The sequence below is a fragment of the Microtus pennsylvanicus genome, chromosome 7 (genome assembly GCF_037038515.1).
Source record: "Microtus pennsylvanicus isolate mMicPen1 chromosome 7, mMicPen1.hap1, whole genome shotgun sequence".
Classification (NCBI taxonomy): Eukaryota; Metazoa; Chordata; class Mammalia; order Rodentia; family Cricetidae; genus Microtus; species Microtus pennsylvanicus.
In genome coordinates, this window is record NC_134585.1 from 16,727,710 (window position 1) to 16,749,346 (window position 21,637).

Below are 21,637 nucleotides of genomic sequence, written 5' to 3' on the forward strand. Positions count from 1 at the left end.
CGTGCATTCACTCCGCTGTTCACACAGGACTTGCTACTTCTGCCAGGTACTCGGTTTTCTCCTTAGAGGCCACGCATTAACAATGTCACCAGCACGCTGGGAGGGTGGTGACTGTGCACGCCTCTGTGTGTTTGTGGCTCCGAAGAGCTGTGGGGTTTTAATTACCCTGAGCTGGTAGAGACCAATTAGAAAAACAAACAACACATTAGTAAAAAAGAATCCGGAGCTCCTTCGCTGCTGCCTGAGACGCGTGGCTTAGAAACAGCATCCGAGGACTGGGAGTAGGAAGAAACAGCAGAGGTCTCAGAGGTCACGCCCTTCTGATACGGAGAAAACTGGATCCTGAAGATGCCAAAGAGCCTGGAGAGCACCTAAGAGCTGAGGTCTACACTCCCACAGGGTGGGCTTTAATCCTCACATCCATCACATAATGAGAGGCCTTAGAGAGTTCTGCAACTCTCTGGGCTTTGGGAACCCATCTAAAGAACAAGACTGCCTAATGATAACGGTTAGGGAAAATGAATGAGACGATTCTTCTAAGGTACCTGTCACAGTTCCTATGCCATGCCCAGGCCACAGTACTAACTTCTAGCTTTCATCATGACTAGTATAGTCACCATCATTGGCCACAGATTGACCTGAAGTCACCCTGCTTTTTAAAGACTTTATTATTGCTTGACTCAGGACTCACTTGCACAGACCTGGGTTTACCCTTATGCATAGCAATTGGATTTGATAAGTTTTGCCCCCATATTCCTGTGGTCCAAATCATTGTCCAGACCCAGTTTTACATTGTACATGTTCAGTGAATCTTCCTCCAGTCACACATTCAACAGCACTGAATTTTGGACATAGAGGTCCCATAACAATGGATGTATCCTCATCCTACATGTGGAACCATTCAAGGACAGTGGATGGTTTTCTGAGATGTTTCTCTTCAAAGAGAAGAGCATTTCTTAGAGTACCCAAGGCCCACAGCCAGCAGAACAATTTGCAGCTTGGCCTAAAACAAGTGGTTCTCAACCTTCCTAATGCTGCAATCTTTTAATACAGTCTTCACGTTATGGTGACCCCAACCATAAAGTTATTTTCACTGTTTCCTCATAACGGTAATGAAGGTAATGAAATTACTATAGATAACATGGAATTCATTCAGCCGCTGCATTTTACATAAAATGAAATGTGTGTTGTTATCACTTCCCAAAGTTGTGAACGTCCCTAGGCATCGCGTACTGTCGTTCCCTCTCAACAACTGTCAGATAGCAATTTCAACTAATTAAAGTGGGAAACAACCCCAAAGAAACTCCAAGTATTCCATTATGTATTGTAGCACAAAAGGTTGGCGCATATTCAAAAGGCTGGGGAAGCTCGGTGATCTAGTGGTAACGTGACATGTGATAGGCATGTGACATGTGATAGGCCAGGGTTGGGAGAGGGTAATTGTGGCATGCTCTGTGTGTATGCTCTTTCTGGGTTTTCCTATCCTGAAAACTCAGTTCTTTTTTCCAGCCTCCATTATTTCAAAAACATGAGGTCGCTGTTTTATATAACAGCAATCTCAATCTACAGAACCTTACTATTTATGAAAAATTAGATAACTATATATTCATAATAAGTCTACCAGGAAATTGCCCTAGAGAGGAGAACTCGTAGGCTGCAGCTTTGCTTTATTATATACTAGTTGGAGTATTTCCAATTCTGCTCAATTCCTATAGTTTGTAGCAGTCAATCTTGCTGCTAATCTCCCTGAGGGAGGAAAAAAAAACCACAAATTTCTGATTCACGATTTTTCTCCTGTATTTACAAATTTCTAATCAACAGAAAATGTTCATTCTAGTCCTATTTTATACACCCAGTCCTTGGCACTAGCCCTTGGTATGTAATAGTTTCTTAACAAATACTTTGAATGAGCTCACAAAATGTCTTCTGTGCCATACCCTTATTAGGCTACGAGCTTCTGCAAGACAGACATGGAGCGTGACTGGTTATTTGCACAGTCACCTCATTTTGTCCTTGTGGCAAAGTATCTAACAAAGAGTATCTTAAGTCAGGTGGTGGTGGTACGCACCTTTAATCCCAGCATTTGAGAGGCAGAGACAGGTGGGTCTCTGTGAGAAACTCTGTCTCAAATAAGCAAAAAAAAAAAAAAAAGGCAACTTAAGCAGGGAAGGGTTTGATTGGGCTCAGGGCTTGAGGGGACACAGTCCATCCTGGAGGGGAAGTCAAGGCAGCATCAGTGTAAGCCAGCTGTTAACATTGCATCTCCAGTCAAGAATGGAAAGGTGACTCTTAAGAACCAGAGAGGTGACTCTTGGTGCACAGCTTACTTTTCTCTCTTACACATTCAGGCCAGGACCCCAGTCCATAGGATGCTGTCTTCTACACTCAGGCTGAGCTGTTTGGAAACAACCTCATGGATATAACCAGAGGTGCGTGTCTGTTCAGGCCAGGACCCAGTCTGTGGGGTGCTGTCCTCTACACTCAGGGTGAGCTCTTTGGAAACAACCGCACGGATATAACCAGAGATGTGCATTCTCTGTGATTCAGATCCCAATCAAGCAGACAGTGAACCCTCATCAGCTTAGAGCCCGACACAGAAAGAGCTCCATAAATCTGCATCGACTGAATGAAGCGCTTGCTAATGGCAGTGCCCCCAACCTTCAGAGCCCCAAATTGCAGCTGCTGCTGCTTGTTAAGACTTCTTACAGGACCAACGTTTCCCATCTGTGTGCTTCAGACCTCGAGGACTTTCCATCTGAAGGGCTCATCAGAGCACATTCTCTTCCCCATTGGCCTACTGTATCTTGAACTTTCTTTGGAAATTACCATAACCAGTCAATGCCTTTATCAATCAACTTTCAACGCTCGACTGATACGTGAGGTCTCCGTTATGCCATGGATAAATTTAATTTAAGACAAAGAGATTTCTTCACTCTCTCGTTTCCAAGGCAATCTCGGCGTGTGCAGAGGCCCAGTGTGCTCTGCAGGTAGACAGATTCTTGTGTTTTAGAATACGGCTGCATACTTAGTACCTTCCCACCTTCTCCAGTCTCCAGTCTCCGATCTCAATCCTCTCTTCCCTTAGTGTAATCCTCTCCTCTTTAGTTTACATTTATTCTATCTTATTTTATTGCATTCATAGCTATAAGACACTTTGAATCTAGATGGAATAAGAGCGGTTTATATAACTCAGTGGATGTATATAAAAATAAATTGATACACCGCATACAGATATGAAACCGAGTCTACACACAGCTCCTTCCCCCAGACATTTACAGGCTTCCTAGGAAAAGAAGATTGACTTGAGGCCCTGTGCAAGAGGGTGGAGAGAGAGAGCAGCAGGAAGGCGATGGATTTATAGAAGGTTACGTTTGGAGGAACTTTCAAAATTAACCAGTCGAATGTCTTCTGGATCCTACAGGAAGTCACCTGAGCACTTAGATGCAGAAGGAATACAGGTCCTTAGATCTCTTGTCTCCAAGCCTTATCCTTGCTCTCTGTCCTCTGCAAGTCGCTCGTGCCCAGTGCGAAGCACGCTGTACAAACAGCCCATTCAGGCAGCTCACTCAACAGACGGGTAACAACTTATCACCATGGAGTAAGCAGTGTCTGCTGAGATCTTCCCAAGAGGTGCCTACTCTCGATCATTATCCTTTTGATAGCAAAAGATATTTTTTTTTCAAGTCCAAGAGAACTTCTTACTGTCTTGGCTGACTAGAAAACGTCCTACCTCAATCCAAATCAATCAAATTGAATCTTTTGAAATGTCCAGCTCTTTTTCAAGAGGGATTTGAAGCAGTTTTATGGGTGGGAGCACAGGGGGTGACAATTAATAGAATAAGGAACAGAGAAGGCTACACTACCTAAAAAGAAGACGAAAGCGAGAGCAAGGAATGCCTATACACTAAACAAGGCTCTGAGCAGCCCTTAAGCCCTATCGAAGAAGGAAAATATTGGTTCTGTGGGTCACCTGCTGAAAAGGCACTCATATTTCCTTAGAAAGATCTGATTTTTCTTGTCCAGTCCCAAGATGAACTTTCCATAAGATAGGAGATTTTAATGCACAATAATTTGAATAATAATCCTCAGTACACCGGGAATAAGAGGTACTTTCATGTTCAGCTCTAGTAAAGAGGCCGTATTGAGCTGTTTCCTCCTGAAAGAGGCTGGGAGGCTCATGAAACTTTCAAAACTCATGAGGGCCCTCACCTAGCTCTACAGTTAGGAAACAATGGCTGGAGACTGTTCGGTGGAGCTGCCTAGAAACTAATCCAGCATCTTTGGTGAGTCATCCCTCACTCTGGTGTGGGTTTTTCAGTGATGCAGCTGCCCACATCACCCACCCAGACCCTCCCCCATAAACTCCTTGGTTCACTGAGCTGGACTTGGACAGATTTATTCCTTGGGTCTGCTGTTACCTTCACTATGTGGAAAGAAACACATTCCCCAGAGAAGTAAGACAACAGGGCAGGTCTCTTCAAACCAGAGACAGGGAGACGATCACATGATCATCAAGGCTAAGACCCTTTGGATTGTCCAGCTGAAAACCAACAGTGGCCAAGGAATCACCAGATTCTTCCTCACTTTCAGCAAAAGCACCAACTGCTCAAACACCTAGCAACCTTCTACTAGGATATTACTCTATGACTTGGTTATCGCAGCTCTCAAAAGCTAATGTAGCCTCCTACCTGCTCAAGGCTCAGGTGGCTTTTGGGGAGTCAATGGCCCTGAAGAAGACCAGAGAGATGTGTACACACAGAGTGACAGATGAAGTCAGTTGTGCTAACAGGGAGCGCAGAGGACAGGCTCAGTCCTCCCTTCCAAGAGGAAGCAAAGCCTGATTCTTCACAAGCTTTCAAGGAATCCCAGACCTCAAAACACTCTTGCAAGGTCACAGAGAACAGGATGAGGGAAGCTGAAAGAGAGAGACGGGTATCTGGGACTGTCTTCGGGGAGATGTGTGTGAATATCAGCTCTTGCCTTCCTTTCCTTACAGAAGACATGTCCTAGTCAGGGTTGCTATTGTTGTGATGAAACACCGTGACCAACAGCAAGTGGGGGAGGAAAGGGTTTGTGCGGCTTACACTTCCACATTGCGTAGCCAGTCCATCATGGAAAGTAGTCAGGACAGGAACTGAAGCAGGATGGGATCCTGGAGGCCGGAGCTAACGCACATGCCATGAAAGGGTGCTGCTTACTGGCTTGCTCCACATGGCTTGCTCAGCCTACTTTCTTACAGTGTCCAGAATGACTGGCCCAGGGATGACCCCACCACAATGGGCTGGGCCCGACTCCATCAATCACAGATGGCTAGAATGCTCTACAGCTGTATCTTAGGGAGGCAATTTCTCAATGGCAGTTCCCTCCTCTCAGAGGACTTTAGTTTTGTGTCAAGCTGACATAAAACCAGCCAGGACAAGAACATAGCCACAGTTTTCATAAAGTGCAAGTTGAGCGCCAAGGAAATCCCCTTCAGGACATTAAGGCCACACCCTTCTTTGCTTCTGTCCTGGAGGCCTCGCTGTCTATCTCAGTCCACAGTCCAGGAAAGGCTGCCAGGCCCTGAGTGCTGACCAGGAATGTGGGGAAGCTGAACTGAGAGCTATCAAGACATTAAGGAATCTACTTTCAGGAAATGTCACCCAGGGGGTGTGTAAGAGGCCGAGGAGCATTCCACTGCTGTTTGCTCTGATACACAGTGACTCTGGCCAGTCTTCAGTGAGAAAATGAAAACCCCAATCGAGTCACTGAGCTCTGAGCCAGCGCTTCTGCTAACAGGCCCCTTAGAGTGTGTGTGAGCTCACCATCCTCCTTCCCACTCACTTGGCAAGTCCAGTTGACTCTGGCAACTTCTTATCTCAGGTCAACAGTTATGACTTTATTTACAAGGAAGAAAGAGCGGGGAGAGGGACGGAAGGGAGAGAGGGAGAAAGGAAGAAAGGGAGGGACAGGGAAAAGGAGGGACGAAAGGAAAAAGTAAGAGAGGGAGAGAGAAACAGAGAGAGAGGGAGGAAAGGAGGGATGGAGGGAGGTAAGGAGAGAAAAAGGGAGAAAGGAAGGAGGGAGGAAGGAAGAAGGGAGGAGAGAGGGAGAAAGGAAGGAAGGAATGAAAGAAGCAGGGAGGGAGGGAAGGAGAGAGAGTGTGTTTGTATTTGTATATATATGGTTTTGAATTTATTTATTATGTATATAGTGTTCTGGGCACCAGATCTCATTATAGGTGGGTGTGAGCCATCATGTGGTTGCTGGGAATGGAACTCAGGACCTCTGGAACAGCAGTCAGTTCTCTTAACCTCTGAGCCATCTCTCCAGCCCATATATGTATGTTTTTTATGTGTGCTTGTATATTTGTGTGTTTGTATCTCTGTGTGTTTGTGTGTATATGTGTGTTTGTATTTTATGTGTATGTTCATATGTGTGCTTACATATTTGTGTGCTTATGTGTTTGTGTATATTGTGTGTTTATGTATGTATGTGTGAGTGCCATAATTAATAACAACTCAGAGACAGATATTGGGGTTTTGAAGGTCAGAAAAGCAAAACAGCCAGCCACTGGCTCTTACCGCTACCTCAGTCTGAAATGGCAATCCTGCCTCCAGGAATCTCAGAATGAGACTGTCTCCTCCCGTCTTATAATCCTCTCAAGGGCTGGGATTGAAGGCGTGCACCACTACCACAAACTAACGTGGCTACCACTGTGGGTGTCACCACTGCCTGGTCTATAAGACTGACAAGTGGGGCCGTTTTGCTCTCTGATCATCAAGTAAGCTTTATTTATTAAAATACAAATGAAATATTACTACATGTCTTTATGTATACGTGTGTGCGTGTGTGTTTGTCTGAGAGATTGTGTGTCTGGGTACTTGTGTGTTTATATGTAAATGTGTTTGCTTCTTAGTGTGTTTATATGTTTGTGTGTGCTGTGTGTTTGCATATGTTGTCTATGTGTTTGTCTATGTGTTTGTATGTTTGTATTGTGTGCTTGTGTGCCTGTGTGTAGGTGGGATGCATGCTATGGAGGTATAAGGAGACAAAGTCAAACCTAGAAGTAAGCTGAAAGTGAAAGATTAGCACAAAAATGGGCTCCATGATGCAGTTTCCATGAGATCTTCACCCATGATGGGGTAGACTTTGGGAAGATCCAGGTCTTTGGGGGTCCCCATTCTCCTATAACCCCTCACTGGTGCCCTGTAAGAAAACCCAATAGCTTCATTGGTTTCAAGTTGGACATTGGTAGATATGTACTTTGGTCTGTCATTGGGGCCCAATCTGGAGTGAGTAGGTCTTTGTTTCTCCCTGGGCAAGTTAATGTAACAGGAAGTGACAGGCACAGAGTACAAAATAACTCAGTTGAGTCCTAGACAGCTTCTGCTCAGAAGACTCACTGCCCTGTTACAATGCATAGGCAGTAATTTGAATCAAAGCACAGTATGTTAGAAGAATAGTAGATCTTTACAGAACCCCTTGATTTAAGACTCCCATTCAATATTCTCAGCTACGTCACATTGATCGTGATGACCTCTAAAGAATGTCTTCATCTGTGTGACTCAGTTTCCTTGTCCACAAAATCTAGGCAATATCACGCACTAGTTCAGAAAGTCGCTTTTGTGATTCAACAATATTTATTATATTTTCAGCACTTACTATGATTAAGAATAAGGAATTAATACCAAAGTGATACCAAACATTTCCAAGATTCCCCAGTTACCTCATAGAGGTTTGATGGTCTCTGGGAAGTTGATGGAAACAGAGCTGCCCTCAATAATGGGAATAGAATGACTTCTGCAGTCAGGTCCTCCAAAGAAAACTCCTTCTTCTGGCATGTGACCAGACTTGTTTGGCTCCTTTCATGTCCCAACTCTTACCTTAAGGCCAAATCCCAGAAAAAAAAAAAAAGATGATTCTCAGTGCCCATAATTCAAGGAATTTTTCCTTAAGTACATTCTTCAAAATCTTCAGCCACATACAGGGTAGTTTCTAGACGTATTAAATATATAAACAAACAAGGATGGCAAACCAATATATGTTGGCTAGTTGTACGTCAACCTGGCACAAGCTAGAGTCATCTGAGAAGAGGGAACATCAGTTGAGAGAATGCCTCCCTCCATAAGATCGGGCTGTAGACAGGTTTGTAGTGATAGATGTGGGAGGGCCCGTTCATTGTGTCATTGTGGGAGGGGCCACCTCTGGGCTTGTGGTCCTAGATCCTATAAAAAAGCGGAGCAAACCAGTAAGCAGCACCCCTCCATGGCCTCTGCATCAGCTCCTATCTCCAGGTTCCTGCCTTGTTTGAGTTCCTGTCCTGACTTCCTTTGATGACAAACAAAGGTAGATGGAAGGTAAGCCTAAAAAACCCTTTCCTCCCCAAATTGCTTTGGTCATGGTGCCTCATCACAGCAGTAGGCACCCTGACACAAAAGGACAAGAATTATAATGGTAATCAAACTGGAAGAAAATTTGGAAATAACCTGTAGTGTAATGATGATGTACTTAGCTGTAATGTCTGTTTTTAATGAGTCTTTGATTAAATACACCTGAGAAAGAAACAATATAAAGTAGCATGAAGAAGTTCTTAATAAGTTTGATATTTAGAGAGTTTTTTGACCCAGTTATTCCAAAGGATAATAAATTGTAAAATTGTTTCATTTATGTGTTTGTTTGTTTATTGGGTGGGCATGTGCCATAGCCTTCTCTTGAGACAGAAGACAAACCATTATGGTCCATTCTCGCTGGCGATCTTGTGGGATCCAAAGTTTTACTTCCTGTCTTCAAGCTTGCAGCAAAGCTCCTCTACTGCCATTGCTATCCTATTTACCTTAAAGTGATCTTTTACAAAATTCTTACTGCCACCTTTGGAATATTATATTTTGGGAAACACTATCATCAGCTGCTATCCCTGACATCAAATGGAAATGCAATATTTCAACATCAGCTCTTTAAGCACGTAAGGGAGCAGGCTGGTATAATTGGAGGTTTATCTGTCCCACCCAATCCCACAGCCACTTCTAAATAATCACTCAGAGGCTTAATATTAATTACAAATGGCTTGGCCTATAGTTCAGCCTTATTAATAATTATCTCCTACATTTAAATTAATCCATTTCTATTAGTCTATGTATTTCCAAGTGGCCATGGCTTTTAGGGGCCTACTGGCATCTTGCTTCTTAGGTGACTAGCTTGTGTCTCTCTCGACTCTGCCCTTCTTTCTCCCTATATTGTTTGGCTCTCCCACCTACCTTGATATAGGCCAAAGCAGCTTTTATTCTCAACCAGTGAGAGCAACATATATTCACAACATACAGAAAGGTTATCCCATAGTATTTTCTCCTTACATAGTAAAATTAAAGACAATAGAATTGCACTTATAATATCTAGTCTATTTGCACTTGACAAAATTAAAGAAAATATTTAATTATCTGTCCTATCTTAGTGAGTTTAAAGTATTATATCTAATTTAACTTTTTATCATAACTAACAAAAATGATAAAAAATAACTATCTAGTCTTCAACTCCATCAAAGACCCTAGAAGGAAAAAATATTTTTACCTAAGTAAATAGAAAGTGTAGGCAAGTAACTTCCAAAAATGTAAGAAACAACAGAAATAGTTGGCTTCCTGGACACTTACCCAAGGTTTCTCTGCAATGTAGGGGCATCCAACTTTGGCCTACAGGTCTAGCATATCTGACAAACTTTTTTCAGAAGCAGGACAATTAGAAGGACTCTCCTTCACTGTGTTGGCAAAGTACAACGGTCGCTTTTCCTTGTGTCCTGCTGGTCCAGATTGAAGAGCATACTTACTGTCAGCAGTCAAGGCAAGAGCAGTTTCTTGCCCTATAGACCAGTTTTGCAAGAAAGAAAACAAACTCCATATGGAGTGTCTTCTGGGCCCATCATCTTTTCTGGAGTACATTGATGCTGCCAGGAGCAGATGTGTCTCACTGTTGTAAAAAGTATCATTTATTAAAGCATTTTTAAATGTATTATTCTGTAAGTCTTTGAAATGTTCGAAGATACCTATCTATCTGAAATATATCTCTGTATATCTAGAAAACCTAACTAACATGACCTTAAGTTTGACTATTATAGAAAATTAACTGTATTTTTGTAAATCCATATTTCTTAATTATATGTTACATTTTTAATTAAGCTGCATAAACATAATATCTTAAAGAAGACTAGAAATATACATACAGTATAACAAAATTAACCTTAAATTTATATCAATAAACTAAAATCCATACCAATGTAAAATATTTTGAGATTAACAGTTGCTTTTATTAAAGTGGATTCAATAATCTACCCTTTCCCAATCATTTCTACATCACAACCCTTTCTTCTTTTGAAAGAGATTGACTATGACCAACAACAATTTATAACCAACCCCCAATGAAAATAAACATTTGTAAACAATATTTTGGGAATTTGGGTGTAGTTCTCTAGAGTACTTCCTGCTGATTGTTGGGCACAGTGATCTTTGAGGAATGCTGAAAAAAATTTAGAATTGTGGTCAACTTCTGAGAGGGGTATTTTGTGCAGGTATCCACCTCAACCAGCAGCCTTGAAGCTGTTGTGGATGTTGGATTACCTGGGCCATCATTCCCATTGGAGATCTTTTAGGAGGTCTTCCTCAATCAAACCATATTAACCTGGAAAAAACCCACAGCTTCACATCTTCTGTGGAAACATAAGCAAAGCCTCTTTTCCAAAGCAACATATCTTTAGACCCAAAATTTGAAGAATTTAGGATTTGACCATAATTCTAAATTTTCTCAGGGTCCCTCAGAGAGATCACAGGAGTCCAACACATTGCAACTCAAGCCTCCTGCAGCCAGGGGACACCATTCTGTACCACAGCCTGCAATGAGAGACATGAACTATGAAGCTTCTCTTGGCTACATTTTTGTGTATCTAGAACCTTTTTAAAGCTTTTTTGGGTCTTATGTGGAGTCATGCCTAACAGTGGGCACCATATGTACATGGAGTTTTTTCTGTGCCACCCCAACTGGCAGGCAGTTCTAACTAATCACTCTGAGCCTTTATATTAATTACAAGCTGTTGGGCCTATAGTTCGGGCTTATTACTAACTAACTCTTACATTTAAATTAACCCATTTCTTTTAATCTATGTATTGCCACATGGTCATGGCTTTACAGATCTGCTGGCATTGTTTCTTGGGCAGCTGGCTTGCATCTATCTCAAATCTGCCCTTCTTCCTCCCTGTATTCAACTGGCTTTCCTACCTAACTATATTCTGCCTTGCTATAGGTCACAATAGCTTTTATTATCAACCAATGAGAGCAACCTATATTCAGAGCATGCAGAAGCATTATCTCAGAACAGTCTGGTGTCATTTCTTTCTGCTTAGGATAGCACCTGTCACTGAGAAGAGAGGAAATGATCAATAGTGAGAGAATTAAGTGCGTATTCCTGGAAATCACAAAGCTGAACTGGTACAGCAACCACGGGTAGAGGACTAGCCAGAACGCCTGCTCGCAGGTCTTCATTGAGGGGTTCCCAGGAAGAAGGCTCCCACAGCAGCGTTGGCACTCACCAAAATGAAAAGCTCTCATCCTCCCTCTGATGGTCTCTTGCCTTCCAAGATGGTGACTCATTGTCAGTGTGGATGGCAGCCTGGCTCAGTGTTTGCGGGGCCGCCAGTCTGCATGAATTCCGCACAGAACTAAGGTTCCTTCTCTGTCGGTCACCATGTTCTCACCAGACCAGCCAGAGCAAAGTGGACTGTGTTCCCCATGCCCAGCGACCCCACTGCCCTGCCCCAGGCCAGGAGACCCAAGGAAGAAAAGGCTTCTTCCACCTTTCCTGGAGACTTAACCTTCGTTCCCAGGACCTTTAGCTCAGCTAAGTGGAGACACCTGGTGTCTGGTGTTGCAACTTCAAGGACATCAAAGAGTCTGGGCTCTCATAAAAATTGCCTCCTCACGGGCCATTCTCAAAGCAGCAGTTCCAATGGCTGCCCATCCTATCCCAAGGAGGCTTGCTTCTCTCTCAGTATCTCCACCACTCAGACAAGGCTTTCTCTGTGCTCCTGTCTTTTGAACAGGAAAGAACCCACCACAATCACCGGGCAGTCAGAAAGTGTTAGAAGCCAGGAAGAATAGAAACCCCTCTTGGACCTCTTCCTCTTGTGGGGTACTAAGTCACAGAGGGGGACAGATGTATCTGTTTTGTATAATATCTGATTGGTGATACTTAATAAGTAGCCAGAAGTAGCAAAGTTCCAAAAAAAAAAAACAACAAAAAAAACCAACTTTTTTTTTTTCCTAAACAAGGCCAAAGGAATATTAAAGTTTCACTAGGGAAGAAATATGGCCGCTGCCAGGAACTGATTAGTCATAAAACCCGAGGCATCCCGGCGTCCATCATCGCCTTGCTTTTAATGACTGAACTAGGAGAAAAGACATCAGTTCTCAAAAGGTTATAAAAATGCTGTGCACAGATGAGGCCTCCAAATATTTTGATAGAACCCGAAAAAAAATATATATATATAGAAAAATCATTGAGACAAATCACAAAACATGTGTTGTTATGTTTTGCTCTAAGAACCATGACGTTTTCCCTGAGCCCATTATGGTAACTGCTCCGCTGTTCATGCATTCCTAAATTACCATGTAATCTAAAACCTTGTTTTCAGCTGCCCTATATTGGAAAGTCCCTTTTAAAAAAAAAAGCAGGGCCGATGGCAGGCTCCTATTCAGAAAGAAACCTGCCTGTGCTACTGTAAACAAAAGTGGGATTTATCAGGCAGGTTCCTTTAAGGCAGCCGCCACCTTAGTCACTCGGGGACTCTACACGTTCAAGAAATGCCCGAAACCAGGAATTGTGTTTTAGGCTCTCTGCATTTTCAAACACATGGATAGTTGGTGTAAAAAATATATTCTTTTCCTGCAGGGACGTGGCTGTAATTAGTGTGTGCCAAAACTCTCTCGCACCGAGATTTCATTGTCTTATCTCCTAGCAGCATCTTAATACGATTTTATTTTACTTTGTCAAAGTCCTATTAACATAAATGTGTTCTCCATAGCAAACAGAGCTCTTTTTTATGCAAAACAGGATTCAGCTGACTCTAATAAAACAGCTTGCAGTCTATTAGACGACAACAGTAATGTGCTTATTTTGTTTGTCAAATCAAGACCGCGTCGAAGGCTCTAGACAGAGATTTGTCTTGTTTTCCAGAATAATTGCTAGGGTGGGGCTACATTATGATCTGTAAATGAATAGTATCGCTTAGAACAAACACTTCATATATCTTTTATCTCCCCCTGCACACAGTTCTGAGTTTTCTTTGAAATCCTTGCTCTACTTTTCCACATAAGTCATCAGAATGTTTCCAAAGAATTTTAACTGCCAGATTAATTATATCTTACAAACAAAGATAGATTGCTTACATTCTTTATTCAGAATCCCTGCCAGTATGGAGCAACTGGCAACAAATTAATCTCTTTTGCAACCCTACAAAATGTTTTGCTATGAAAAGGCCTGGAAGGTAAATGGATCCTTTAAAAAAAAAAAATCAGGTTGCTCATTCTGAAACGCTAATCTGTAAGCAAAGAACACAGGATTAAATGAATCGGACTACTCCCCCTAACCTTTTTCCCCCCTCCCCGTTCCTTCATTTCTTTTTCCTTTTTTTTTTCTTTTTAGCATCTAGGTTATAGTCCTCTGTTAATGTATTCAGTTAATTAAGTATTGCTCTGACCTGGTGGCAATTTCTGAAATCCGGGGAATTTTTTTCCTCCTTTAAGGTCTGCCTCCCCCACAGGGCCGGGTGTAATCTGTTTGAGCCTATGCATGTCGGTTATGCTTTTCTTACAAGCTTCTAGAATGTTTTAATAAATTTATCAACCCAAAAATATTACAAGCATTTCATTTCCTTTGCCTCAGACACACACACACATACACACAAGACTGCCTTCATTGCAAATTCTTGCCAGTATGAATCACCCTAAGTAATATTTGCTTTAACTTTAGTGCGGTTCGACAAACAACCTTTCTATGGCTGGACTTCAAAGAGAGGAGAAATGAAGGTTAGAAATGCGATAGGCGTAATCTATTATTAGGCATGAAACATTAAACCACTTTTAGCTAGAACTCTAAAACCTGCATAATCTAGGTTTTTAATGTACTGCGTTTTTATTGTGCTTTCGCTTACACGGGCATTTATCTCTGAGTGTTTGCGAGAGAAATACTTTCCACTGTTCCATGTGCCACTATTTGGCTTAATTTTTCCTAATATTTAATTTAGATGGGGGGGAGGGAGAATGGTAATATTATAACAGGATTCTGGTGTGTCCTGGCCAAAAATACTTTGTGTTCCTCCTCGAGGAAAATTAATCTGTTACCAGTTCCCTGACCTGCAAGTCAAGTTTCAGTTAAATAGGCACCCAGGGCGGAGGGCAGAGGAAGGGGGTAAGCTAGGCTGGGTAGAGAGATAAGATCTCTTTCTTTGACTAAGGGAGGGGGGAGGCCCGAGTGTGGGTAGCTAAGAAGAATGTCTCAACCCAGTCATGCCATCCGATGACAGAAGCGGAAAGACTATCCCAGCAGTAGTGGTAGAAGACATTTATTAGCTCCGCCCATAGAGACATTCGCCGCAGGAACAGTAATTGTTAAAAATATGTTCGGCAATTATTTCTTTGATGACGGCGGGGGCGGGTGGGGGGGGACGGTGCTGTGGTCAATGGAAACTCGGCTCCCTGTTTCTTTCTCTTTTCTCCACCTCCACGTATATTTTCAGTTTAAAAAAAAAAAAAACATATCTAAGGTTTGAAATAAGTCCGATATCAGAAAAGCTTGTAGCACAAGCGGACACAAGACTGTTGGAGGACGAACGCTTAGGCAGAAACAAAAACATCATCGGTAACATTTTGTTCCTGATTAAATTTGCACTCCCCAGTACAGTAGATTAAAAATAAGTCCAACTGTTAAACGCATTAGTGTTCAGCCACGGCCCTGGTGCCAGAAAAACAGATACTACGCCCGACTCCGCCTCTCTTCTGCTAGACTTGAGGAGCCAGGGGAAATCTGACCCCCTGGAAATCTGAACCCCCAAGTCCATCCATGACCCTGCAGTTCGGGGATTCCTTATTTTTGTCTGGTGATGAAATCCCAGAACCCTCTTAATATTTTCTCACACTGGGTCAAAACTCAGCATCTCTCAACAAGGCTGTAAGAAAAATATGAGCTAGAAAAATGGACTAAAGAATTGTGAACGGCCACCATCACGGTACTTGGGGAGGAATAGTAAATGAAGTTGTAGTATATTGAACAGGTATTCGGGAAACTTGCAGCTTTTAAAAAGAGTTGTAAGCCATGCCTTACCCCGTCCCCGAGGATTTTAATGGGCTCTCTAGATGGCTCCAGAGTTAAGAGGGCACATTAATCCCACAGAGGACCCAAGTTTGGTTCCCAGCACCTACACCAGGAGCCTCACAACCACCCGGAATGCCAACTCCTGGGGCTCCTGGGGATACGATGACCTCTTTTGGATGCTGAGGCACCTGCACACACCTACGCATATATACACAAAATCAGTATTTATAATATTCATAAATGCCATGACTCTCTTTAAAAAATCAGTTTAACTAAGGCCAAGACTAGCATGATTCTCAGCTGTCCCAGCTGACCCTCAGAGATCATGGCCAACCATTGTCTAGTGGACAGTGCTCAAGGAAGTTGGAAAGGGAGCTTGGCCAGGTCATGTAGGGCAGTCCCAACCCTGCTGGACATAGAATGCAAACATTGACTTCCCCAGGCCTGTCCGTTGTTGTGGAAGCACATGGCCCCTTGAATTTATTCAAAAAACAAAAACTGGCTTCCAGAGAGATAGCTCAGCAGTTGAGAGAACCCAAGTTCAATTATATCAGAAGGTTCACAACCACCTGTAACGCCAGCTCCTGTGTGGACACCTGCACTATTATGTGTGTGCGTACACACACACACACACACAAGGGGTGGGGGGATATGTATTTAAAAAATATTTTAAAAAGAAAACTAAACTAATATTTTAAAAATTAATGCATTTTTGAGGTAAATATATATGAATGCTCTTTCCCTAAAGTGTGTTATTCCTTTCTATTTAAGCTTTCCTCTAGTGTGTATCTTTGTTGTAACAAAAATACCAACTCTTAGTCCTCATTCCCTTCTTCCCACAGATCCTCCCCTCCTCACCCCGCCCCCCACCCCTCCTCTGGCATATTTTTCTGGTCTTTGGTCATTCTAGTTTAATAGGTTACCTGCTGCTGACACTCCATTTCACACAGACATGGCGTTTTCTGCTGTGACATGCTTTCTGGGAGAAACGGGGGATGGGGCTGTAAAATCTGTAAATCTACGAATAACTCCCCAAAAGCAATGCAGATAGCTGCAGATATTGCCAGGAAAAAAAAATGGAGAAGAAGAACAGTTAATTGAAACTATTTGGGGCATGCAGTATTGAACAATGAGACGGTTTCCGAGCAACACATATCTAAACGTGGCTTGCCAAAGACCTGCACACATTTAATTTGTTCTACAAATTTGGTTAACCCAATAAAGTGTAAACATCAAACATTGGTCGTAGAGAGCATTAAACATTAACCAACTGAAACCTTAAAGACTTAGGCAGAACATTAACATTAGAGGCGAAGATGGGCTGGGCAACTCTGGGAAATTAGGTTAAGAATCCAAAAGGGAATGTTTGTGGCTGGGTTTAGAAAAAAAATACAGTAAAAACTATTTTGAGATTGGTAATCATTTGTCTCCGTGGACAGGCTATTTTCCCCTTGGGATCATATTTTTAAAATCAAGCAAACATACCAAAGTCAATTTGATTTTCTGATTGTTCTCCAGGATGAAATGTATTACCACCCAAATGAACCCTGAAAAAGGGTATTTTGATGACTGTTCCCAGATCCATGAACCCTGGGATGGAACTCTCTCTGCCTTATATCCATTTTTTGTGTTTATGAGGGCTCCACATTGCTTAGCCTAAAGCTCAACCCCTGTTAAGGTTCAATAAACCTTTGTTGAACAACAGAATGAAAATGCCTTCCAAAGAGATAAGGATGGCTCTCAGGCTCACCTATTAGATGTGTTCTCTACCTGAGGAAAACCTTCTCACGCAAAGCAATAAATGCTTAAGTCTGAAAGAGACAAAAAATAATAATATCATGTTCAAGTTATTATGTCGTAAGTGCTCTTGGCCCAGTGAGCCTCGCTAAGTAAATCCCTACAAAGCAAAAGTGCTTTTTTTCTCAGGAGACTCTTTGGTACATTTTCTCTTCCATCTTGGCTGAGGTCCTGGGATATAGTAGGTGACACCTCCCAACAACCTCAGAAAACTCCTGGAGGTACAGAAGCTAAAACACCACTGGACTAAGATTTAACTCATAAGAAATCACCTGTAGCCCCTACAGCCGATGGCTCAGAATCACTGTTAACGATGTAAAGTACAGCGGAACTCTGCAGAGTTCTGACTTAACTTTCACTCCCTAGAAAGCAGATCCTGAGACCACACACACACACACACACACGTAAGTTCACATACACAAACAGAATCACATGTCTGTTCACACACACCCCCACACCTGTGCGTTCACATATACACACACACGTGTCCACATCCACACACACGTGCGTTCACATACACACACTCACACATGCATTCATACACACACACGCATTCACATTACACACACCTGTGCGTTCACATACACACACGTGCATTCACACACACGTGAGTTCATACACACACACACACACACGTACTTGAAGATCTAACCAGCTACCACCAGGAGTCACATTTAAGACACACTTTACCCTTTACATGGTCTTTTCACACTCATAATCTTATTTCTGAGTAGGAATGGGCTTTGAATTTTAAAATCTCTAGCTCCACACGTCCCCCCAAGTTTGTTTGTGTTTGGCTTAAATGCTATAAAATGGCCCAAAGACCTACAAAGACTAAAGCACTCACTTTAAGCAATGATGGTTGTTCTGGCCGGGAGAGAGAATGATCATCAGGGGCGTGTCCGTGTAGGTTCTGCAGGCTTGGGTGCAGGACGGAGCGTCTAGAGATCAGGAATTAACCAAGAGGAGATTGTAAAGAAGGAACTGTTGACTCACTGGGGTGACTACAAGGATGCTGGCTGGAGTGGATTGGCAAGCAGGGCCCTTTTTTACAAACATCAGGGACATAAAAGCCTAATTTGGGGGAGGGGCTGATAATCAAAATATTACATCACTAACTACCTGGTAGGCAGAGTAGAGGATACAAAAATGAGTGTCCTTCTTTTATATCTAGTTCACTGACAATAAATTTGAGGCTTAAAAAAAGAAAAGAAAAAAAGAATATATGAGCCCAAGCTACAAAAACCAGAAACCCAGGTTTATCTGATGCCCGAGTATTTTAAATCTCTACTCAATACTCGCTTCCTACAATACCACAACACTTGTATATCATGCAAAAGAGAACTATAACAGGGACCAGGGATGCAACTGAGTAGGGAGAGTTCTTGCCTCCCATACATGAGAGCCTGGGTTCCAGTCTCATCACTGTATATACACACCATAAAGGTTACACCTTTAACCCTAGCACTCAATAGGAAGAGGTAAGAAAATCAGAAGTTCAGGGTCATCCTCAGCTACAAATCAAGTTCAAGGCCAGCCTGGGGTGCAAGAGGCATTGTCTCAAATACAAACCCACACACACAATAAAAATAAAATCTAATGTATAATATTTTTCAAATGTGAGGCATATCTAAGGGAAAAGGTATTTTACAACAAACTATTGCCAGTCCGTGGACTTACTACTGACGTGACAAATATACCTTGTAAAAGAAGACAAAATCCTGGTCATTAACTTTCTAAAATCTCTCATCCTAAGGTATTTCTGCCTTTCCCGAAGAATTCAGTCAACAAGAATACATCTAAGTAATTAGTGTAACTTTTTTCTTAGTGCAACTTTTCCCTTCGTTACATCTCAATGAGCTTGTTTTAAATCAAGGGATCTGAGAATCAAATCATACTTGCTAATTTACTGTTCCTAACTGAGCAGCTGATGCCTCACCTAAGCTGCGGCATTCTCTCCCAGACCTTCCTCGTCTTTAGCAGACTCAAAGCCAAAGCTCAGACTGATAGCAGAATCTTCTCAAGGTCAAGCGAAAGCCCTGGACCTATGTTCACCCACGGCAGATTCCCAAGTTCTCGAAGCCTTATGACTGCTCACTTCCACTTCCACAGACCCTGTCACGAGCAACACTTTTCAGTACTGTAAGAAGCAAGGGTTTTTTTCCCCCTAAATGCACTTCAGCAAACTTAGTTCCTAAGAATTCTTGAAAACAGGCTTAGATTTTAAAATACGAGGAAACTCTCCCAAATGAGCCTGGTTGTGGTAGAATAGGATTTAAAAGATGGATATATAATTACGCAAGGCATATGATTTCAATTTCTTTTTTTTTCAGGAAAAAGAATTGTTTTATTCCTGATTTCAGCTTCATAAGTATGTTTTTTAAAATTCCTAGAAAGTGTATAGTGTATGTTAGTAAAAATTTTACTTTGAATAAATAGAATATTTTATATACAAATTCATTACTTCATGAGTGTACAGTCTTTGTCTGAAACTGGGGGAAAGTTTCAGAAAAGAGTACATCAGATGTCAAATGTGATCTCTATTTTTTTTCTTCGATTGTCTAAGAGCAGGAAGTGTTATGTGCATTGTCTGGAAAAAATGAATATTCATGTTTTTTTTCATTGATCATGGATTAGGAACAGGGCTGCGTTTGCTCTGGCTATTGTCTAGCTGATATTCACAGGAAGCTGTTGCTACGGCTCGTATTTGGTTCTATTTATAAATCAGGAAGTCGGGTTCAGAGAAATTAAGGGGCACTTCCAGGGTCATAGGACTGAAGAATGTCCAAAGCAGGATTGCAGCTCTTTCTCAGTCCAAGTGGACAGCCCCATGCTACATCCCAATCCACGAGACAAATTATTTAGGTGGACATCCAGGCATGTCCCTGTGACAGGAACACTCAATCTTGGTTTTAGAGGGGACTGGAAATATAATAGCATCTCCCTCCATAAAAACCGCTGCCGGGTGCCTGGCTCTGTTGGAGGAGTAAGGTTCAGGGGAGAAGGGCTGAGCTCCGGAGAGACGGGATGGGGTGCTGGGTCTCCAGAGAACTTCCCGCACCAGGCCACAGCCCAGGCATTTTGATCAAAGCCTCCTTCAGCTTAGCTCAAGGTGACTATGGTGACTTATGTTTGGCATGTGGATGCCTCAATTGTTCAAAGCGCAGTTTAAAGAGCTCCAGGATAAAGAGTCAAACTCACAGAAGCTGATTTTCCTTTGTCAGGGCAGGGTTCAGATTCGACAACAAGGAGGCTCCTCTGGCACGCAGAGGTTCTCCCCCAACTTCTCCGAAGCCTCTGCCACATAGAACCCATGGCGGCACAGTAGGGCTCTGGTTCTCAACCTGTGGGTCACAACCCTTTAGGGTTCCAAAGATCTTTTCATAAGAGGCCGCATAACAGATATCCTGCATATCATATATTTACGTTATGATTCATAACCGTAGCAGAATTAGTTATAAAGTAGCAATGAAAATAATTTTATGATGGGGGGAGGTCACCACTACATGAGGAGCTGTGTTCAAGGGTCTCAGCATTAGAAAGGTTGAGAACCACTACACTAGAGAATTCATCCACGCGGGCGGGAACAAACAGGATCACAAAGTGGAATGAATAGGGACTGGGGGACACGGCTCAGAGGGTAAAGTGCTCGCTTTAACGTACCTGAGTTCAAATTTTAGAACCTACACCGAAAATGCCGGGTGCAACGGGCATGCATTTGCATTCCCAACACTGAGGAGGTAGAGACAACTAGAGTGGAAACTAGCTCCAGGCCAGTGAACACAAACTCTCACTAATGGGGCCGGGAAGGAGTGGAGGGGGATACCTGAAGAAGGAAGGATACCCGAACTTGACCCCTGACCACTGCATTCACGCGCACACGCACCAGTTTGGTGGGTACTCTACCAACCCGCTGGAGGTACTACCTTTCAAAGCAGCCACTGGAGGAATAGGGTTGCCCTTTGGAGTAGGAGGAGTCGACTACCACCCCGAAAAATCCCAAATTCCACAGAGCAGCCCAGGTTATGCCGGGTGCCCTATTCCAACAGGAGCCATTTTTTTTTCTCCTCTAGCGTTGGCCTCTGTCACAGGCTCCACCTCAATCATTAGTGATGAAAAGAAAGTATGGGGCGAGCGCCAAGAAAGGTCTCTCTCCTTGGAAACATGCAGATGCCATGGCTCGTGCCGGGGCCACGAAGAAGCAGAAGCGAGGCCATTCCCCGAAGCCCGCTCTGCGCGCTCGTGCTCATTAAACTTTGGAACGAGGTTCATCCTTTGTGTGCATATGTGTTTCCAAGCTGTTTTGTGACACATTGTCAGGAGCGCAGGTACCAGGCCTCTGGAACTCTAGCTTTCAACAGCTGCTTTTACACTTCCCTTTCACACAATTAAACACCCTCCGGTACTTAACAGAGCAATAACTAGCACATCAATAGAGCAATAAATAATCGTGTTCTGGCAAACTCTGGGGCCTTACCAGCAACTATGAGCAATTGTGAGCAATAGTTT